This window comes from Protopterus annectens, chromosome 8.part1 (genome assembly GCF_019279795.1).
Source record: "Protopterus annectens isolate FY-2018-M chromosome 8.part1, PAN1.0, whole genome shotgun sequence".
In the NCBI taxonomy this organism is placed as follows: domain Eukaryota; kingdom Metazoa; phylum Chordata; order Ceratodontiformes; family Protopteridae; genus Protopterus; species Protopterus annectens.
The window spans coordinates 530,354,047-530,378,002 of NC_056742.1; positions in this window are offsets into that span (position 1 = coordinate 530,354,047).

A 23,956-nucleotide genomic window follows, 5' to 3' on the forward strand; every position below is an offset into this window, starting at 1 on the left:
TTTTCTGGTGTCAAGTTGCCAGCCCAGTGCCCAACCTACACACACACACACACACACACACACACACACACACACACACACACACACACACACACACACACCTACCTGCATGTGTTTACAACTCACTTGACCCCAGGGAGTATATGCACACTCCGCACAGAAGGCACTCCAGCCGAGAATCAAACTGGAGAACCTCTTGCTGTGAGGTGCCAACACTAACTGCTGCACCACCGTGGCCACTATGCACTGCACTGGTGGCAATATTTGTAATTAAAGAACTTAATGAAATAGATTTCTAAAGGTATTAACAGACAGGAAGGACTAGTGAGATTGTATGCCCTAAAAAGTATCATTAAACCACATTTCCTGTCATTACTATATCATGCTATCAATAGCTAAAGCACGCAGAGTTTTGAAAAGGATACCCCAGTAACATGTGGAATGCAAAAGGATGTGACAGCAACGTTTTGGGAATGATTTGCCATACACCCCATTTTCTTTTCACACTTCTAAAAAGTCCATTTCTGGAACTATATGCCCACTCAAGATAACGCTAGAACCAGGAGCATTGGAAAAAGTTGGAGTTGTGTGAAAAGAGATGCTAATTACTTACATATGGTATTTACTTGCCCCAGGGCACTTCAGATCTGGGAAAACATTAAAAATACTGCCTTGTATGCAGTGAGGAAAGCTATCCTGCTAGTAAATACCTACTTGTTTTGTCTTTTAGGTGTAACGCAGTATAATTTAAGCCTTATTAACAGTTAAGAAAAGTGTCTCAAGCACTTCCTTAGTACAGTGACAGCCCACTGCTGGGCCATCACTGCTGTAGTAAAAGGATATGCAACACACTTAGGAAAGCTTGTACTCTGTAGCTTGTGGCTTATTTTTCTGTATATGTGGTCTTACTTATTCTTCTTTCGGATTTTCCCAGTTAGGGGTTGCCACAGCAGATCCCCTGTCCACTCATGATTGGCAGTGGAGTTTTATGGTGTCAAGTTGCCAGCTCAGCACCCAACCTTCCACAGAAGGCACACACACACTCACACTCATGCCTGGGGCCAATTTAGAGTGTCCAATCCACCTACAGCATGTCTTTGGGATGTGGGAAGAAACCAGAGCACCTGTAGGAAACCCACGTGACCACAGGGAGGACATGCAGACTCCACACAGAAGGCACCCCAACCGAGGATCGAACTGGAGAACCTCTTGCTGTGAGGCAGCAACGCTAACTGCTGCACCACTGCAGCCACCCATATGTGGTCTTACTACAAAATGTAAATATGTCTATTTAAGTTTGTTTTATATGTACACAACTACTGTTATGTTTAAAGACGCTATTCTCTTCGAAAACCTTGGTATGTACAAACCAAAATTATTGCTGTACATTGCTGTGTATTAATGATGTTCTATAAATGACTGAATAAAGAATTGCTTCATTAAAAAAAGTTTTAAATTTCTCAGATGTGAACCATGGATAATCCATCTCCATTGACCTACAGGGATAAAGCAATCAATGTGACACAGGTGGCCTCAGCAAAGTTACCAGCCTGGGTGTCAAGCTGGCATGCAGATGATGAACATACCTATCTTCAAGATGAAGGGGCATGTTGTCACCATCCAATGCTTCAATCCCTCAGAGGATGGGCATTATTGTAAGGATGGCTCAGTGGCAGGCAATAATTAACCAAACTGTGAACATGGTAACCCTCTGTGTGGCTACACAGAAACACGTTCTCACAGTGGCAGGGAATAATAACTTTCATGGTGATGTTGGCTGTTTGTCTCATACTCAAGGGAGGGGTAGCATCCCATATGTAGTAGGTCATCATATCTGAGCAGTTGGTGAAGGCATGGACCTCTGCTGTGGCTGCCTTTATGATTGCCTACCTTAACTAACTCTTACTCTCACTGGGGATTACCCATGATGGGAAAATGAATTATTGATCTGAACGATATAATGATGATTGTTAGCAGGCAGCAGGTACAATAGGAGAAAGCATATTAAAAAAAGATTTATACCATGAGGAAGCCATTTTTGCAAACATTGCACTTAACACTGATATTACCTTTGATGCAAGATCACATCTGAGCACTTGATGTATGTGACTACAGTGATTAAGAACACTGGCTCTTTGAAAACCTAACAGTATTTTTATATAAATATAATGTAATAATACAGATGATCATTCCCAGGGAGAAGTGATGCCATTGGTTGTGCATTTTGTACAGTTTGATATGTACTGCACCTTCTGGATATGTATTCAATTTCTGTACCAGTCCTGGTTCTCCTGGCAAAATTTTGGACAAAGAGTCTAATCTTTACTGTTTCCAGCCCCCCCCCCCCCCATATTATATCTCTATAAGGTATCTCAGACAGGATTACTGTCTGGAGCCACATAGTTAGGTTCCTTGACAGACATATAACTTCAGTTCATTAGCATAAAAGCCACAGTATTACTGCCCTTAGGTCACACCTTTATGACTAAGCCATTGTGAAAGGACCGAGTCACACTCCTGCTTTCTGTCTGTATTGGTTTTACATCAACTAACTGGTGGTGACATCTACTGGAATCATGGTTGTGACTTCCAAGGATTTATCGTATGGTATTCACAACAATCCACTAGCATTACCAAGCTGCATTGTTTCCTTGTTACCAGTTTCATCGCAGCACTTCCTGTGGAACAGGAAGCAGCACTGTGACTGCTTTGCAGTTAACATTTCTATCCCATTTTCTGAGTTAAGAACTATTAGAAGTGATTTATAATCCTACATTCATACAAGTCCTGGTTATATTTCATTCCTGAGCAGAACAAAATAAGGACTCTTTTCTCTGTATGGTCATATTCACATTAATTTTAGTCAAGTGGCTTAAAGCAAATGTTCTGGGTTTCTCTGTATTTTTAAGTGCATGTGATAGAGCAGGATTTGTTCCACAAAAAGAAGCATTGCATTGCTTGCCAACCTACTTGGGAAAGAAAGAGCAAACTGGATAGGAATATTGTTTGATATGGTTTACTATCAAAATCTCGCACCGACATTGTGCGAGTGGTCAGATTTCTGAACCAGAGTATCTGAAATCAAATCAACGAACAAAAAAAAAACCAAAGGAGGTATTTTGGAAAAGTCAGCATCTCGGAAATGTCGACTTTACTGAAAATACCACATTTCTGGTCAACAGCAAGGAACGTTTTTGCAGGGGGGAAGCCACCCCTCACCCCCACACCCCATGCTACTTATATATATATATATATATATATATATATATATATATATATATATATATATATATATATATATATACATGTATAGAAACTCCAAGATACCACTACAGTGAAGGAAAGGGTACATTTTCCAATCCCCACTATAATGCGATCTACTTTCAAAATGTTGAAATTCACAACAGAGAATGCACACTAGCATTCACTGTTCTGAATTTAATATTTTTATTTTCATTATTTCTAAATGTCGAATTGGGTGTTCGGACTTACAGAATTCGAACAAAGTCAAATCACCTTTTTCATCGTAAACCGTTTGATATAATCAAGTCCTTTGACCTGACTTCTTAAAGACAATTTATAGTTCTCTATCCATTTCCACATATAGTCATCCTAAAGCATAATCTTCACTGGATGTATTACTGTCAAAATGTTCTTCAAGAATTATGTTCGTAATTTACCACTCCTAGTTACAGCTTCAAGTGGAACCCATCTTGAGGCCTACATATCAGCCCAAAGCCACCATCTTGTTTTGTGACTTGCAGTCATTTTTTCTCAAGTACGTGACCACAGTATGTGAGTGCTTCTTTGAAGAATTAATTTTTCTCTCTGTTTAGCCCATACCCTTTTGTGATGCAGACTCATATAATCTTTGTTAAGGTTACTAAGTCTGTGTTTAACAGTTGTGTTGAAGCTTTAAATATATATAGGACTATCATTAGATTCTTTATGCATTCTTCTTCATGTTCTCTCTCCACCACAGGGTACTCTCTTGATAATATTATATAGGTGGAATTTCTTGGACTAGATGTCACACCAAGTCATTTTATTAAACAGGCGCTACTGTTATGTATATCAATTGTGAAACATTTTAGCTATCATTTCTGCTTTATCTTGTAAATATTTGTAAAGAAGCCTATTAATCATTAGAGCACTCTTTCAGAAAGTGCTGATACTGTAAAGTAGATTCATTCAATTCTACTTTTATTACAATAGAGTTTGTTCTTTATCACACTGTTTTGCAGCTGTGGACCTAGTATATGTAAGTATGGGGGTGTGGAGGTGTGTCCATAAATTGGGTTCCAGCTGGACTAGTCATTCCTGCAAAACAAAAATAGTTTGAGCTTTGTTGAAAGTTGTTTTCATGGCTTCAGCATTCACTGAAAGATGAGGAACCAAGGCAGGCAGAACATCATCAGAGTAAAGTAAAAACGCAAAGAAAAAATAGCTATTTAAAATTAAAAACACCAATCACAATATACGTGTAATAAATAGTCAACAAGTTCAATCAACACATTAATGCATAGTAAAAAAACCTTTGCATAAAAAGCACTATAACTTAAAATACATGTATAATAATGAAAAAAGTGTAATTCATAAAAAATGAATTAATATAAAAACATTAGGCTACTAAAATACCCTAAACATATATGTAGTTTAAGTATTACACAAGATCTCATTTTTAAGACGCTTTTTAAAGACAGACTATCATTCAGCCCTGATAATTGGCTGATGAAGTCACATGTTCGAGTTTGTTAGAGTTGAAAGCATCTAGTAATAAAGTGGATTTTAATGACAGCTTGCTTTCGCCTGGTTTCTGCTGCCTGCCCTGGTTCCTAATTGCTTTGAGTGCGGAGAAGGAGTTTTTGGTCTTTTTATTCAATGAAAGATTCTTCAGAAGGTTGACATGTTTCTGTTTACATTATAATAATTTCTGAGAATCAGTCCAAGTCCAGGATGTGAAATTCTCTCTAGTTGTTGTCAGACATTAGAGCACAACTTTTAGTACCATTGAACTTTGAAATCTTCACATATACAAATTTTCTTAGGTTTGTTTTTCCCCAGTACTGACCAAAGTGTAGACCTTACACTGTCCTTTATCTTAGACAAATTCTATCATTTTCAAGTTTGCTCAGCTCACTTTAATTTTTACATGTTAAAACATAAAGCACCACTCCCACCTCAATAAAGTTTGTGACATCATTTGGTTGTTGCAGAGTTCCAGCCTTTAACTCTTGTAATTTTCTCATGACTTTTGAAAATATTTGCTTGGGTTATGTAAGCAAGTGTGACAACTTTTTTTTTTTTTTTTTGCAGTATATTTATTACAGTCTTTGACTGTCATATACAGTGTGTTCAAAAAACAGCAGTTTAGAGCAATTATTTTTATCTCCTCTCTGTCAAATAGCATTCTTTTCCAGCATCAAATAGATGTGGATTCAGCTGCTGTATCTCCCCATCATACATTTCTGCTACCCTAAATTTACCCACATCAGTAACATTTTAACTTGTAGATAAGATGAATAAAATGTTATTATATAGCGGTGTATGTATGAATATTCATTTTATTCTTTATGGAAAGAAAAAATAAGATAGTTCCTCTATCTTAATTCATAGTGAAAATCACTTGTACCACTTCTAAAGTGGCCTGTAAAAATGCATCCATCCATCCATCTACAACTGCTTTTTCCCATTTTTGCACATGGGGTCGTGGTGTCACTTCAACAGTGACAATCATCAAGACCAAGGTTTATACCACTGGCTGGCTGGCTAGCCATACTGTGGCTATAAAATGCATGTCTCCATGTAATTCATACTTTAAATTTCTAAGCATATCAAATTATAATGTTCATAGATGTACACTAGGCTAGCGGCCACTCGGGGTCTTATAAGCTTAGCCGTGCAACCAAATGTGACCCACAAATTTGATTTCTATAGATGGTGATTTACTGATGGCCTTCCTCATTTCCTATACTTGCCTCTGTTTTGTCAGACCTTTTCTAGATCTTGCATTCACTGTTGTATGCACATCCTGTGGGTCATGTTTGCCTTCTTGCCCCATACATCTGCAATTAATTGTCTTTATATTATTTTTCCAGTTGAACATGATGCTCATTTTGCACGTTTTACAGCAATTTTTGTTTTTTAAATTGGCACATGGCAGCATTGTGTCACGTTCTGCTTATCTACATCTCGGTCGCTTTCTATAAGAATCAGTTTTCCTGCAGTCTGTTAAGGTCATTTCTGCATGCATTATTTCTGATTATTATTGGCTGAATGTGCCCTTTTTCATGTTTTCTTTTAGCTACATGAAGGGTTGTTTTATTTGGTTTATGTAGGAGTTTATGGACTAGCTTTTTAATGAATTTTGTATCATTTTTTTATAGCTGTTTTTTGGTTGTGCAGCTGGTGGCATTTCTTTTTTCTGCAAGCATTTGTCTGAATTTGGATGGTGTCTTTTAATAACAGTTGGTTACAGAGTCTGGTCAACTTTTAGTTTTGTAGTTTTTACTGCATATTTTTTGGTTTTAGTCATTTATTTCTTTTATATAGGGATGCAGGGTATGTTATTTGTTGGAAAGTTCATGGACACTTACTGGGCTTATGATCCACGAGATCTTCAAAAACCTAGCGATGCATTTGAAATAAGTTTCTAACCCAAAGTACAATTAACCCAGAGCCTCTTATATTATGAATATGAGTACCACAGGGGCAGGCAGTTATTCACTTGTTATCCCTGTCCATAAGGGGAAACGGTGTCAAATGAGGGGTGAACTTGTCGTTTTCTATCCACTCATCCAGATTATGTTTGCATAGATTGAGACATAGTTTTCTTTGCATGGAGAGGAAGACAATTCCAGTGAAGTGTTATTCTCTGAAAGGCATATCTATCTCTTTAGCATGTTGTATTTAAATTGCAGAAAAGACTGAGACCTTTTGAGCAGGTGTTTCTGCCACTATTGGACCTGTGGACATGTGGACGTGTGGACCTGTGGACGTGTGGACGTGTGAACGTATAGTAGATAGGAAAGGGTCAACTAGATGGAGTCCCTGTGAGTGACGTGGACATCACTCCTTAGTAACCTGTACGATGCTGAAAGATGCTGAAAGGATGTACAGAGCTTTCAGATGATCACAGTAACATTTTTATTTAGGCCCTTGAACTTTTAGTGAGAAAGAGTTGTGGTTGTATGAGTTGTATTTGGACAGGTACATGCTGAAAGGAGCAGTGTACTCAGTGATCAGTATAGAATACAGTGCAATGATCACCTCCCTGGAACTGGATGCCATACCCTTACTAATAAGCCACACATTGAATAAACATCTTCCTTACAATAGTGGATACATGGGATGTACACTAGGATTGTGAATATGTGTGAATGTGTGGGTTAGAGTAAGGTTTAAGTAAAGAGATAAATTACGTGAGGGTTGTGAGTCTTTAGGGTTAGATTAGGGGACAGATTTGTGTGGTGCGTGCATGTCTGTGTGTGTGTGTGTGTATGTGTGTGTGTGTGTGTGTGTGTGTGTGTGTGTGTGTGTGTGTGTGTGTGTGTGTGTGTGTGTGGTGAGTGTCTGAACTGTCTTGTGTAGTCACAGAGTTATGTGAAGGGCTTTTTAAAGTTCAGATGCATGTTAGGATTAGAGGCAGATACAGAGTGAGGGTTAGGGTTAGTATGTTTTACTAAGGTGGAGCAAGGGGGCCTCCTGCCCATCTTAGTAATACCTGTTAACCTTAATACCAACCCTAACAATTGCATACTGTAATACACCAGAAACAAGCATATGCTGTGACGCACCAGAAGCAATTGCATACAGTGGAGTACTAGAAGTAATCACATGCTGTGGTACACCAGAAACAATCTCACGCTGTGGGACACCAGAAGCAGTAACATACTGTTATGCACCAGAAACAAACACATGCAGTGGGGTACTAGAAGCAATCACATGCTGTGGTACACTAGAAATAATCCCACGCTGTGGGGCACAAGAAGCAGTAACATGCTGTTATGCACCAGAAAAAATTGCATGCAGTGGGGTACTAGAAGCAATCACATGCTGTTATGCACCAGAAGCAGTAACATGCTGTTACGCACCAGAAACAATCACATGCTTTGATGTACCACAGCAAGCTGATGTTGACAGCAAAATGGTTGTTGACGATGATGACATTCGTCTCATATTCCTGACACAGTCACAGGATAGGGACGACTCTGTAATCATCGACAACTGCATCTGCATAATGAGGGAATTACATAACAACGAGGGGGAGGATACATTGTACAGCTCAACACCTTCCCATGCACAGACCGACTCCCTGGAGGAGGTACCACTGCTCACAGTCATGCATCTACACAGGAGTGCAAGGCGAAGACATCTTTCAGTTAGTTCCACAGACCAGTGGCAGTTCCTTTCTTACTGGGCACAATAAGGGTAGAGCAGCCAGCTGGTGGGGAACATGTAGGACATCTAAAGATAAAAAAAACAAGTACGGAATGCATGTTAACAATACATTCACAATACATTGTTAAACATGAAACACCATTTCCTCACTTATATTTCCCTATGAAAAAACAATAAATGCCACAGCCTAAAATATATTTGCATCTTTTACATATCCTTGATAAAGGTTTGCTCAAAGAATGATTTACAATTCCTACCAGTTTTATAAATACATTTTGGTTCACTACCCACAAACTTCATAATTTCATTGTTCCCTTTAAATATTAACCAATTGTTTGTGATTATATTTTTATATATTTACTGTTTGAGGTGTATGGAATCACCATCCCAGTATAGAAATTCTGTTTTTCCTTTGAGATATAGTCCTCATTTCATAAACCTTCTCCATTAACCAACAGGGGCTTGTACTTGTTACCCCATCCAACTTTCAGTTCTTCACACATATCACCTATCAGTTTTTTGGGGTAGCCCCTCTCCAAAAACATTGTACTAATCTTCATTTCAAACTCAAACAATTCTAGTTCAGAACACATGCGTGCCGCTCTAACTAACTGGCCTTTAAGCCATGCAGATTTGACAGAGTCATCATGCATACATTGGTTGTTGACCGACACATATGGAAATCACTGCTGCACATGCTCCTGACACTGAGAGGCTCCATAGCTAAATGAATTAAATCCTGCAGGTATTAAATGGAGGTGCTAAGACATTTCCCTTTGCCTTTGGGTGATAAATTTATTTAAGATAAGGTGGAATGAACGTGCACTTTTAAAAACTCATTTCCCACATGATGTTCCTGCTAAAGTAGCGTTTCACATCTTATAGATAAAAAGCATGCATCCTGCCCTTTGAAACGTAGTTCAGCTTAGCACTTGGCACACAAGGGAAAATGCTTTTACTTCATGTATTTTCTGTATCAAAAAAGCAGGCAATTCCTTCATTTTTCTTGTAACTTAACAGAGAACTAGACAAGCGCTACTGAAGGATTTGCTGCTGGTGTACAAAACCTGATAAAATGTTAAATTCAGTGAAATTACACACATGAAATCACCTCTTCCTCACTGATATCAGTCTTTTAATCATTTGGGACTTTGCCAGAGGAAAAAACTGCCTTAAGTGTGGCAAAACGGCATCCCTTCTTGCTTGTGTAGAGCAGAGAAATGTAGATGTAAAAGTAGTATGCTGACCAAGGATTTTAATGCTTCTTTTTTTGCTTTTTTTTTTTTAATTTCAGAACAGCAAAATGCCGAATGCATGTTGTCAGTGGAAAAAAGGTACTCTCTCATGTGCACTCATATGCACTGGTTGTAAAACTGATATGTAATTGTTGTGTAAAAACTGTAATCCGCAGTTGTTCTACTGCATTAATTATATTCTACAATCAATGTTAATATATCCTGTTATTAAAGTTTTTTTCCTCAGTCACTGATGGAAAGGGTTTCAATTCAATCAGACTATCCTGCTTAAAAAATGAAATTAAATAAAATAAAGGACCGTTTGCTCAGTCTGGCATTCCATTCTGCAGAGTTGTGGACTGCTGTTCATATCTGTGCAACATGCAAGAGAGAAGAAATGAGCAAGAGATTCTATTATCAAACCCCTTGTATGCATGTGGGCTCAGGCTAGGTATCTCAAGTATGTCACTATCAGCCTATTACTATTTCAGATATAATGTTCTTAAACATCTTTATTATATCACAGTTTACATGGGTTCCTATTACGTGATCAAACTTCAACAAGTTCGAACCCTATATGGTCGAAACCATATAGTCGAACTTGCAGAAGTTCGATCACGTAAAAAAAAAATAATAATAAAACTTGCAACAGTAAACTAACTGTTGCAAGCAGGGGGCAAGGCCCCCTGCACCCCCCACACCTCCTGCTCTTTAAATATACCAACTCCAAGATCGCACTACAGTGCAGTAAAGGGAAATATTCCCTTTCCACACTATAGTGCGGTCTTGGAGTTGGTATATTTAAAGAGTGAAAATGGGAAGTGCAGGAACTTGCTACAACAGTTAGTTTACTGTTGCAAGTTTTATTTTATTTTTTTACGCAATCGAAGTTTTGAAACTTCAAACAGACAAGTTCGATATTGTCATGTTTGGAGTTTCAAAACTTCGATCACATAATAGGAACCCAGTTTGCACAGTGAGTTAGAGGCACACATACACTAATAGAAAAAAAAAGCCACATTCACATTTTCATTAGTATACATATACATTTTCTTTTTAACAATTATTATTCAATCGAGCATTACATAAATTATTCAGTTCCTGCCTTCACTTAAACCTTACCCCTCCTGAACATTATTTTGCATGTATTTTCCCCACAAATTGCATTTATTTTTATGTAATGTGTTCCTTCCCTTTTTAAAAGATCTCCCCTCCAATTCTTTTATTTCCTTTACAATAGACAATAGATTAGTTTCAGTTGGTTAGATTTAGATTTCCTAGTAATTGCTTCTTTTGTTAGCCAGTAGAATTAAATTTTGGAAGGCATTATTATACCTGGGCGATTCCTATCCTGTATCCCATCAGGTAGGCATTGTGCTTAGTAAGACTCCGTCCTACCAGTGAGACAGTGACAAGGCACGGTACCTTTTTTGCATTGCAGTAAATTAGTTTTGTTGCATTTATACTATTCATGGCTGGATTGACTACATTTTGTTGCATTTTACTGATCTTACTGGGCTGACTGCTAGTTCACCTTTACTTCCTTACATTTGTACTACTTGCTGAGTTGCTTGCTATTTTGCACCTTTGTTGATCTTGTGGGTTTACTGTTGTTTCATAAATGTTGCTACTTGGCAGGACTGCTATTGCAGCGTTCCTTGCTACTGAATTGCTACCTGCTGTTAAACAGATTGCCACATTTATTCTACTGCCCTTTCTGCTTTTTTGTTTCGCTGCTACACACTTTTTTCACCATTTCTGATTTCACTTGGTTATCTGCTATTTAACTGCCATTTACTATTTAGTTGTACTGTTCCGCTAATGCATCGTTTTGTGCTGTATCTGTTATTATGTTACTCTTGTTCTTACATTGTCACCTTCTGCCTTACCTGTTATAGACTGTTTCTCTTTTGTACTTTGCTTACTATTGACTTACATTTTGACTTTTACACAGTTATTCTGTGGTTGGAACTTCAATCTCAGTCTATTGTTATTACACATAGATTGCTTGCATTTAGCATTAGCTACTTCATCAGTCTTATCTAGATATTACTTTAATTTGTTCCATGTTTTGCTATTTTATCATGCAAACCAAACTAAACCTTATCACTATCACTAGCTGCACTAACTTCTCACTTATCTCTTTTCAATAATGATCACCATACCATTCATAACTGTTGCCTTCAATACTTTACTAATCTTACCACTTGGCTTCAAACCCCATATTTGTTCCTATATAACCCCTACAAATAAAAATCCTTATACCTCCTGCAGCTCCTTTCAGTAGCCATATAAACTTGACTTAAAAAATTGGAATAAACCAGATGATGTCTCCCACACATATATTTATTAATTATTAATTGATTGTCAAATTTTTAATATATATACATGCAGGAGACATTATCTTGTTTATTCCATTTTTTTGTTTTAGTCAAGTTTGTGTGCTTTTTGTGGTTAGCTGTATAAACGTATCTACATGTACTGGTCCCTGCACTTATCAGGACTGCACTTCAACTAAATCTACTAAAGGCCTATCAGCATGGAGCTGAGAATACATCAGTTTGTTGGCGCTAGGAAGTCTAAGGCAGTATAGGAACTGTCTCATGTTCATTGGCAATCCACTACTCCTACACTCTTCCAAGTCTATCTGTTATTCACACATCTACTTCACTGGTCTGGAGGCATGCTTCTGTCTACTCTCACCACAATCTCACACCACTACTCTCACCTATTCTAAGGCAGACAAGAAATCCTAACCTAAGCTTCACAAGTACCCACACTGGAGACCTGAGCCATCTAGAAACATACCTATGACTATGCCATCACATAGTACTGCACAGAAGCACCATGACTCCATGACTGAATCTCTAAGGTCACACAGGCCTGCTTTTAACACTGAGGTCATAGTCATAGGTGATTCCATTGTAATGCATACTGCACAGCACTTACCAAACTGAATAAGGACAGAGCTGCTGTCAGCTGTCTCTTTGGCATTAGCATCAGGGATACTGTTTGAACCATCAGGACCCCTTGCCACCCTAAACATGAGCACAACCTTCTTGTCACCCATGTGGGAGTGAATAATTTCAGATGGTCTACTCTATAAGAAATACATAGTTTATGTCTCTTAAAAGGGTAAACCACTAATAGTGAGAAGTATTGTCCCCTCTCTAAGAATGATGCTTGAATTCAAAGATAGCATAATTGGCTGCAATAATCAACTTGTTAACTTGTTTCTTTCTGTGGAGACTCAGTGTGTGTCTGTCTTAAACCAGACTGTTGACAGATGGTCTGCACCTCTCAGCTCGTGAGTTTGCATACTGACTATAATCTTTGCTTACCCTGTGGTGCCTTTTTTAGGCAATGCTCAGCTGATGAGCACACACACATAACACATTCCAATTTGAATGATACCTAGGTTGCTTTACTCAGTACCAGCTGCATAAATAACAAGATGTCGGAACTTTAGACTTACCTCACCATAGAAAACATTGATATACATGGAATTACCCAGCTTGGTTTTAGAATGTCAACGGTCCTTCCTTATCAATGTAATGCAACCACAGTGTATTAAGGGTCACTGGGAATTATGGAGGCTGTGAAGGCTGCCAGCCTAGCTAGATAGAATTTTGTAGATAATTCTATGTCATTTGTAAATATTAACATAATTCACAGGCTTGGTTTACAAATGTAAAGAGAACTATATGTTATGATTAAACTGTATGTTTTACTGAGCTTCAAAAATGTAACCACAGTGCACTCTGCTGGAAGAAAGCTGATAAGTCAAGCATTGTATGACTGATCTCAAGCTTGGAGACACAATGTCTGGGCCAGGAAATTCTTTCTATTGTCTTGATTTAATAGATAATTATTAAGGTTTTACATGTATAATGTCTGTTATTGCTGTGGCTTCCTGGCCAGGTGAGCTTAATAAGAAATGTAAATTTTGAGTTTCTGTTAGCCTGGGAACTAAAGCACTGTTAAAAATGATGTAATCGGAAATAACTCAGTAGTACTGTGTAATCAATTTAAGGACAGAAAGAAAGGAGAGCATTTTGGATTTTGTCTGAACCTCAACGCATCAACTCACTAGTACTCTGCCTTTGCTCTGTAAGTAAGGTATTTATTCAGAACAGTGATTTCTCTTAGAGATAGATAGAAATAGCCAGATTAGTCTAGCTGTTTTCTGTATTTCTGTCAGACTATTCTACAGTATTTTTAAAGCATTTCCTGTGATTTCTGAACTCTGTAATGTAATTGTGTTGAAGTAATAAGTATTGTCTTGTGTTTTTATTATTTATTATTAAATATTTTTAAACCTTTCAACTGTGGCTGTTTGCGTAAAGGTAATTTAAGCTCTTAGAGTACATTATGTGTATTCAGTGATACTTTCCAAGCCACTCCAATAGCTTTAGCCCTAGGGAACACTTAATATTAGGATAACAGTAATATTACACAGTGAAATTGATCACCCCTTTGGGAAGGGCCTTATTAGTAGCTGATAAGAGTAGTTGGTGGCAGTGATTACTACCTTACAGCCTGAGCAGAAAGGGACATAGCTGGAGAACTTGTGCCAGCCTTCCCCAGGAGTGTCTGTGTGCTTGTATATAACTCATATCTTAAAGTGTGTGTGTGTGTGTGTGTGTGTGTGTGTGTGTGTGTGTGTGTGTGTGTGTGTGTGTGTGTGTGTCAGCTACTTGGGGAGGGACACAAAGCACTGCTTGGACAGAGAGGGTGCTGTAGGTTTTTAGCTTGACCACTAGGCTGAGATCTGTACCCTTTAGCTGTGCCAGTGGAGGGTCTTATTGGAGATCTGGAGAGAAAGGGAGAAACCAGCCCCAGACTGACTGTGATCTCTGTGTGCTCTTAAGGGAAATTGTACTTTACTGTGTGTGTACTTGTTATCCTTCCCAATGCACATGCCCCTCACTGGTGTTAAATTGTACTTTACAGTGTGTGTACTTGTTATCCTTCCCAATGTGCACGCCCCTCACTGGTGTTAAATTGTACTTTACTGTGTGTGTACTTGTTATCCTTCCCAATGTGCACGCCCCTCACTGGTGTTAAATTGTACTTTACTGTGTGTACTTGTTATCCTTCCCAATGTGCACGCCCCTCACTGGTGTTAAATTGTACTTTACTGTGTGTGTACTTGTTATCCTTCCCAATGTGCACACCCTCACTGGTGTTAAATTGTACTTTACTGTGTGTGTACTTGTTATCCTTCCCAATGTGCACGCCCCTCACTGGTGTTAAATTGTACTTTACTGTGTGTGTACTTGTTATCCTTCCCAATGTGCACGCCCCTCACTGGTATTAAATTGTACTTTACTGTGTGTGTACTTGTTATCCTTCCCAATGTGCACGCCCCTCACTGGTGTTAAATTGTACTTTACTGAGTGTGTACCTGTTATCCTTCCCAATGTGCACGCCCCTCACTGGTGTTAAATTGTACTTTACTGTGTGTGTACTTGTTATCCTTCCCAATGTGCACGCCCCTCACTGGTGTTAAATTGTACTTTACTGTGAGTGTATTGGTTATCCTTCCCAATGTGCATGCCCCTCACTGGTGTTAAATTGTACTTTACTGTGTGTGTACTTGTTATCCTTCCCAATGTGCACGCCCCTCACTGGTGTTAAATTGTACTTTACTGTGTGTGCACTTGTCATCCTTCCCAATGTGCACGCCCCTCACTGGTGTTAAATTGTACTTTACTGTGTGTACTTGTTATCCTTCCCAATGTGCACGCCCCTCACTGGTGTTAAATTGTACTTTACTGTGTGTGCACTTGTTATCCTTCCCAATGTGCACGCCCCTCACTGGTGTTAAATTGTACTTTACTGTGTGTGCACTTGTTATCCTTCCCAATGTACATGCCCCTCACTGGTGCTAGTGGGGAGTATTGAGGCTCCTTGATTACTGGACCTTTGCACGGGAGTCACAGATGCATATTCATATTTATTACCCCCACCCCATTGTCTTGTGGCAGATATTGGTGGATACCACCCTAGAACTTTTCGAGGTCCTAGTGTTTCTCAGAAAAACTGCCTATGATATCATTGTTAACTACTGCCCTCCTTCCATGTTCCCTACAGAGCATGACAATTATACAAATAAACTATAAGCTACCTATCAAGTCTGACACAATTTTATGGGAGATTTTAGTTACCCATCTATCAACTTGCAAATTTATGCATCTTGCAGTGAATATGATGAGAGATTCCTCTGACTTTGCAAATGCCGTCTCTCTGATGCAAATTGCCCCTACCCATACAAGGGGTGTTAATCTCATTGAGCCTTTTCTCACAACTGCTTCCCCTCAAGCTTCACTAAATTTTCTCTCCCACCCAGGTAAATCTGACAACCCAGCTGTTATCTTCACCCTCAGTACAAACCACACCAGCCATAACCAACTTAAAGCCCTGTCACTATACTCAATATCCTACAGACTGTTAAGAAATTACCTGTGTCTGGCATACAAGGTATCCTCCAACCCATTACTGATGGATTTACTGCTCATCAGCAAGTCAAATATAAGAAATACTCTGTCTAGGGATCTAAACCTTTTCTGCATCATTAACAGAACTGTTTGGAGGGACAGGTGTATCTCGCAGAGGATACCGTTACTTTGGAGCAGACTCCCCATCCACAGAAAACAAAGTCCATCCCTGTCCATATTCAGTTGCAATGTAGATCTATGGATGGGAAACAGAAATTTTACCCCAGGACTGCCTCCAGTATTACTAATGGACAGAGGCAGCTCCTAAATGCTTTATCCCATGCATGGGTACCCTAAAATTATCATTGATATGATCCCAGTTATTTTTATTAGGCGTTTTCACCTTTTGGCTGCTCCTGTTAGGGGTTGCCACAGCATATCACTGGTCCGCAGAATGAGTGGCAGTAGAGTTTTATGGTGTTGAGTTGCCAGCCCTGCACCCAACCTTTCTCAGAAGGCACACACATGCACGCACTAACACTCAAACCTAGAGCCAATTTAGAATGTCCAGGGCACCTGCAGCATGTCTTGGTAATATGGGAGGAAACCTGAGCACCCAGAAGAAACCCATGCAAACACAGGGAGGATATATAGACTCTACACAGAAAGCACCCCTGCCGAGAATTGAACTGGTGAACTTGTTGCTGTGAGGCAGTAATACTTATTGACTATGGGATGGGTAAGGCCAAACTCTAATCATAGATAGGTTATTTCAAGCACTAAAAGGGGAAAATGGATCATCTTAAAATGACCCTCAAGGACAACTAGCCTAGAACATACCTATGAACCTATAAAAAAGATAGCATTTGCAGATTATTTTACTTGGACAAACAAGACTAGTATTTTCCAAAGAAAATACCCATTTATGATGTTGCCCTTGTCTTGGCATACTGCTTAGATTTATAGGTTTGTAGGTACTTAATAGGCTATTGATCTGTGAGGATCATAAAGTCTAGCCTTACATTCCCAAGATAGTTTTTTGCCCTCATAGTTTGTGTACAACCAACCACAGATTTCTATAACCTTCCGAAAAGATGTATAAAATAGTTCATTCCCATCCACCACCATAACAATAACAAATTAAAAAAAAAAGTCAGTTCTATAGGAAAAGGAAAAAAACTCAGACCTTTTCATTAAAAAATTCCTGAACTATAAAAGCATTTAAAAGTAATGCTTAAGTTTTTCAGGCATACAGTCAGAAAGTACAACAAACTTAGAACGGACTCCATTACTAATAACAACCACAAGACCTTCTTCAGCTTCACTGTGAAGCTCAGCAGGAATGATCAGTTGTGTTTCAAACTTATCTCCAGTGGCGTATGACCCAGAAACTATAGCTAACATCCAAGATGATAAAGTTTGCTCCATTTATACACTTCCCACAGAACTTACCTACCAGAGAACTTTTCCTATAATTATACCACCTGTTATCACCCTTGGCTGAGTGGCTTGTACTCTTTCCGAAATGAAAATCCTAACTCTATGGGTCCTGGCCATATTCTAGGCTACCTGATTATGAGTATCAAACACTACACAGCCTGATCTTTCCTAAATCTATATAACCTTAGTCTTTCTACAGGTTTTGTACCTGAAACTTGGAAAACAGCCACAAGGGCTGCCCCACAACAGACCTCAGTACCTATAGGCATGTCAGTCTTACTAGTAATATCTGTTAAGCTATAGAACACATTATCACTGAACTAAGTGACAGTGATATAGGTGAACTTCAGACCCTCAACCTAAATCAGTTTGGATTTGTTAAAGGTAGGCCATGCTTACTCAACCTGGTTGACTTTTTTGACATCACTGAAGTTTTAGACAAAAGTCAGGCTGCCCATATTACCTAGTTTGACTTTGCTAAAGCCTTTAACATCATTCCCTGCATGGTAACATAACAAACTTAATAGTTTCAGCATTATCCACTGGCTAGCTAATTAACTGACTGTCTGAACTCATAATCGGAATATCTCATCTGGCTATAAATTGTTAATAATAGCATTCCAGAGGTTATATTCTTGGGTCCTTTCCCATTTTGCATTTATTTCTCAAAGGTAAAAAATTGGGCATTCAGGGTCTATGGATAACCAATTTTTTCAACAACTACAAACTGAGAGTATTGTCAATTTACCCTGTGGTAGCCAAATTATTCAGCAAGGCCTAGCTCTGACCTACACATGATATGCTAATTATGGGCTCCCTCTAAGAACTAAGAAATGTAGCACAGTTATCTTTAATAAAACTTTATCCCTTCCTTGTATCATGTCACTGGTATTTCTCTAAAAACACACCCTGTTATTAAAGACCTGGATAGCCACATTTTAAAATAAGTTCTCTTTTGAGTGCCATGTTTCATTTGTTGTTAGAACATCCTTCTGCCTTACACAGCTTATCTGTCATGTTATCCTTATTAGGTCCAAATCTAAAGCCCCTTTACTTATCTCTTATCAGAACTTATCAAATATAGTACCCAGTTTGGGATATACCTCTCCAAGCACCTTATGTATCACAAAAGCCCCCAAAATCTCTGGTTTAAACCACTTAGGCTAAACCAAAAAGCTAAAATCTATTTCTCTACTCAGTATCTTACAGGGCCCTCAGAGTCACTCTTTGCCTAGTGTTTTGTGTTACACAAGGCATCATTCTTTTTGGTGACTTTTACCTTCCTAAATGAAATAGCTCAGCTAATACCCACTTTATAATCTTCACTGAAAGATCAGAAATATCTACTTGCATATTGAATTTCTAAAAAAAATCTGACATATAGATGTTAGGAAGTAATCTATGTAAAATGGTGTAGCTGTAATAAAGCTTATACTGGAGAAACTAAAAGAAAGGCAAAAAAGTGATCCATTACAAGTGCTCACATGCTCTTAATGTGTGAAAGACGTATTCACTGCCACTTGTTCTAAAAGTCAAGTACTCTAACATGCACTAGCACAAACTTAAACTAAATCCTATCAAACGTCATAGCCTAATCAGAGCCCTCACTCTTTCCCTAAAACTCACACCCAGTTCCTAACCTGATCCCTTGTTCCTTAACTCTAAAAGTCCAATCTCCTCCCAAAACCTAAATTCGCCGATCACTCCCTAAACTTAAAACTTCCTTTGCTTGTCACTTCATTACCCTAAAACTCTTCTCCTACTCCCTAACCCTAAAACTCCCTTCCCACTTCGTAACCTTAAAACTCCCCTCTCACTCTTTAACCCTAAAACACCCTTCCCATTTCCTGACCTTAAAACTCCCCTCTCACTCTTTAACCCTAAAACACCCTTCCCATTTCCTAACCTTAAAACTCCCCTCTCACTCTTTAACCCTAAAACTCCCTTCCCATTTCCTGACCTTAAAACTCCCCTCTCACTCTCTAACCCTAAAACTCCCTTCCCATTTCCTGACCTTAAAACTCCCCTCTCACTCTCTAACCCTAAAACTCCCGTCCTGCTTCCTAACCTTAAATCTCTCCTCTCACTCTCTAACCCTAAAATCACCCTCCCAACATCTCCAAATGGCTGCCACACTTACCCTGCTCAGACGTGAATAACTTGTTTGGGTATGAAGGAAGGACATACATTAGATAATTTCATCAAAAACTGATGGTGCCCTTTTGTGGATGAAAATGCTCAACTCTTGTAAAAGAGATTATTATTTGGAAGTAGCCTTTCAGTGAATTTCTTATGGTCCTATTCCATATCTGTACAGAAAGTTAAATTGATCTAAAACTATAAAAGCTGATATTTGCACCTTAAAGAAATACACAAAATGATTTCTGTTACCTGCCTGCATTACTTTAACTAAACTCAAATACCAGCCTTTTACTTAGCTAGAGTATAAAATTTCACAAAGGTATGACTGGGTAAAATGTGAATATTTCTGTTCCCTCCTTCCTTACAAAAACACATCGGTTGAGTGTTTACTCTGAACCTTCCATGTGTATTACATCTACTTTTACACTGTGTCCTGATTTCTGGATGAAAAAGATTTGCAACTGATTATTACACTTACTGTTTTCAAAAATGATTTGGTTAAATATATTAGAATAAATAAAACATGTATCTGCATGTTGATGATTTAGAGTGAAACTGTTAAAAGCTGTTGATAGTTTATCATTTGATTAAACTTTGTGAATGCAGTCTCATAAGTTTCCCAACTTGTAATATTTACATCCCAAGTTAATGGCGCTGAATTTTCTCTAGCATACACAAGGACTCTCACAGATGTCTCATTCATAATACAGAACCAAAAAAGCATAAACAAACTATACAACAGAAGGAAGAAACTGTTGCAGAAAAGAAGAAAATCCCAGGATGCAAAAAACTCCCTTACCAGCCTCAGTAAGAAGCTGAGATCCCTCATAAAATCCTCCAAAGCTAGTTACGAAAATAAAATTGCCAAAGATTCCAAACACAACCGCAAGGCATTCTATAGTTATGTTAAGAATCTAAATGGCAATGCTCAGATCTGCTCTGAGCTACAACAGAATGGTGTTAAATATACTGATCCCAAGCATATTGCCAATATCCTGGCAGATCAATTTAGTGCCAGCTTCACCCCCCTTTTACCCCCTAAAGGGTCCATCTCAAAACCAAAAGATTGCCAAATTCCGGTAATCAGGGCCACACAGGTAGAAACTGCACTCTCTAAAGCTAAGAATATAACATCCATGGGACCAGATGACATCACGGGCTGTGTACTACATGAACTACAATATGAACTGGCACCTCACCTAAGTGTCATGTTTAATCATAGCCTCACCTCAGGCTTCATGCCCACTGAATGGCATACAGCTGCAGTTATCCCACTCCACAAGGGGGATCCATCTTGGATCCCGGGAACTACTGTCCCATCAATTTGACAAGCTTGATCTGCAAGGGCATGGAATGAATTATCTTGGAACTTATAAACAAAGACATTGGCAACCTTCAGACACTGGACCCCACCCAGTTTGGGTTCATGAAGGGCCGATCTTTTCTCCTGAACCTGATTGACTTCTTCGACTCAGTCTCCAGAGCTGTGGATGAGGGTAAGGCGGTCCATACAGCCTATCTGGGCCTCACCAAGGCCTTTGACACCATCCCTCACTCTGGAATCATAGATAGACTTACTAAGCTGGGCATAAATCCCTACAACACTTGATGGGTTGCCAACTGGCTTACTGGCAGAACCCAGACTGTAAAAGTAGTTGACTCCAAATCCAGCTCCAGACAAATGACAAGTGGAGTACCTTAGGTTTCAGTCCTGGTACCGGTCTTGTTTGGCATCTACGTTTTTGAAGTACAGACCAACACTAAGGGACTCTGGCTAACAAAGGTCGCAGATGACTGCAAACTGGGAGCCAATACTGAATCCCCAAATGATGTGGATATTCTACAAAAGGGCTTTACAGAAACAAATGCTTGGTGCCAGAGCCATGGGCTCAAGCTTAATGCCAAGAAATGTATAGTTATCCCCTTGGGAAAATCCATGTACCCATGAATTGCCACATTGGTGGCAGTACACTAAACACTGAAAGTGTGATGAGAGACTTAGGGACACCGGTGGACAGTGGTCTCACCTTCGATAACCACATTGCCACAACAGTCAAGAAATCCTTCTATGTGGCACACCTCATCACTAAGGGATTTTCATCCAGAAAAAAAGGAGGTCATTGTCGCACTGTACTCATCCCTCATTAGACCCATTATAGAGTACAATGCCCCATTTGGTATGTACCTCACAAGACATCTGCAACAGCTGGAAAGGCCGCAGAAATTCCTCACTAAAAGAATCACAGGCCTAAAGCAGATGCCCTATGCTGACCATCTAAAAAAACTCCAGCTATACGCTATGGCATATCGTCTACTCAGAGGCGATCTCTGCTTAACATACAAGGCCATGTCAAACCCAGAGCTGTTGGACATGCTCAACTTAAAGAAATCGCAGTCCCTCAGAGCCACATGCTCCAGGGATCTAAACTTGGTCATCACAATGAACAAAACATGCTGGAGGGATAGGTTCCTGACCCAGACACTCTGGAATAGACTGCCCATACATGTCAAGCAAAGCACCTCCTTGGCCCTCTTCAAAAGGAACCTAGACGATTGGATGGGAGATAGGAAATTCTCCCTGGGGATCACGTCAATTGCCCTGCTAGACAGGGGTCCATGGAAGTAAATAATGTGGGAAGAAATATCCAGGGAATTGTTATGGCTAGGCTTGTATAATATATATATAATACTAACCTATGACCCTATGAACCTATGAACCATCAGTTTCATTGCACAATAATGGCAGAATTCAAGATACGCTTTGCAAAATTAATTTTCATTCATCAGATACCTATTTCTAATATTTTAGTTCATGAAAAAGTAATGAGAAGAAATGTGAGAGAAAAAAATAATTAGAACTGCTGAAAACAATTGCTAGTTAACCCCATATTCAGTTAGTAATGCAGTTTTGCTCTCACTGGTTGATCACAGTGCCTCAGACATGTAATATCTCATTTTTTTTGATAAAAGTAAACATCCTGTTCTGTTACTGGAAAAGTGACTACCCTCCTCCCCCCTAGTCAAGCACAGCACTGACTGGGAAAACATTTGCAGTGCAGCCTTGGGTTAGTACCTTCATCTCCTAGAAGTTTTCATTTTGGCAGTGTACGCCACTCACCCCATTAAAAGACAGCCTTCAGCAATGACAGGTGTTGGTGTATCTATAGTCTGTCATTCCTTTAAGGTTATTATGAAACACTTATCAAATATAAACACCAGTCCCTGGCTTTGTGAGAGAAACTCAGACAGAAAGGGGACACTAAACACCACAAACACAATAACTGTATAGTATTGCTAGCTTTATTTCAATGCTAGTTAAAGATTATCTAAATGTGTCAGATTTTCTAAAATTTACTACAGCATTGTTTATTTATCCACTCGTGTTTTATTTTAGAGCAGGTCTGAGGGAAAGGTTCCACAAATACTAAGAATTATATGCTATGTGCACAAGAAATAGTTAAAAAGAAATAACAACTTTACTTCAACTATTATTAAATATCATTGTGGTTGGGTGAGGGACAGTGAATGCTGTACTTTATGGATAAGGAGAAAAACAATTCAGTGCAGTATTTGAAACTGTTTTGTAAGAATAACTACAGCAGTGCTAACAGATTGTTACATGTTCCTCTGTGGAACAGCTCTGGTTTTGGACAGATGTGTTAGAAAAAAAAGAATGAAATTTCATAGTGTTCGTATTTCGGGAGAAAAATGTTTTCTAACTTTCCTCCAAGAAGTGTGGAAAACTGTGATACTGAATCTTAGGCATTTTAATTTGACAGAAAGCTAACAGGAGCAACTAAAATTCTAGAAGAATGACACTGTTGGAGAAAAAGTAAAGTCTTTTTGTGTGTGGTTTGTCTTTCTGAATTTCAGGTTTCAGAAATGAATATTCCACTTTGGACAAAGCAGCAGTCATACCACAGAGATGGATATTTATTTATACAGCAGAATATTTAGATGTACAGGTTCAGAGTTAGTGGGCAGCCACGATGGTGCAGCGGTTAGCATTGTTGCCTCACAGCAAGAGGTTCTCTGGTTCAATCCTCAGCTGGAGTGCCTTTTGTGTGGAGTCTGCATGTCCTCCCTGTGGTCGTGTGGGTTTCCTCCGGGTGCTCTGGTTTCCTCCCACATCCCAAAGACATGCTGTAGGTGGATTGGAAACTCTACATTGGCTGTGTGTGTGTGTGTGTGTGTGTGTGTGTGTGTGTGTGTGTGTGTGTGTGTGTGTGTGTGTGTGTGTGTGTGCCTTCCATGGAAGGTTGGATGCCGGGCTAGCAACTTGACACCATAAAACTCTAC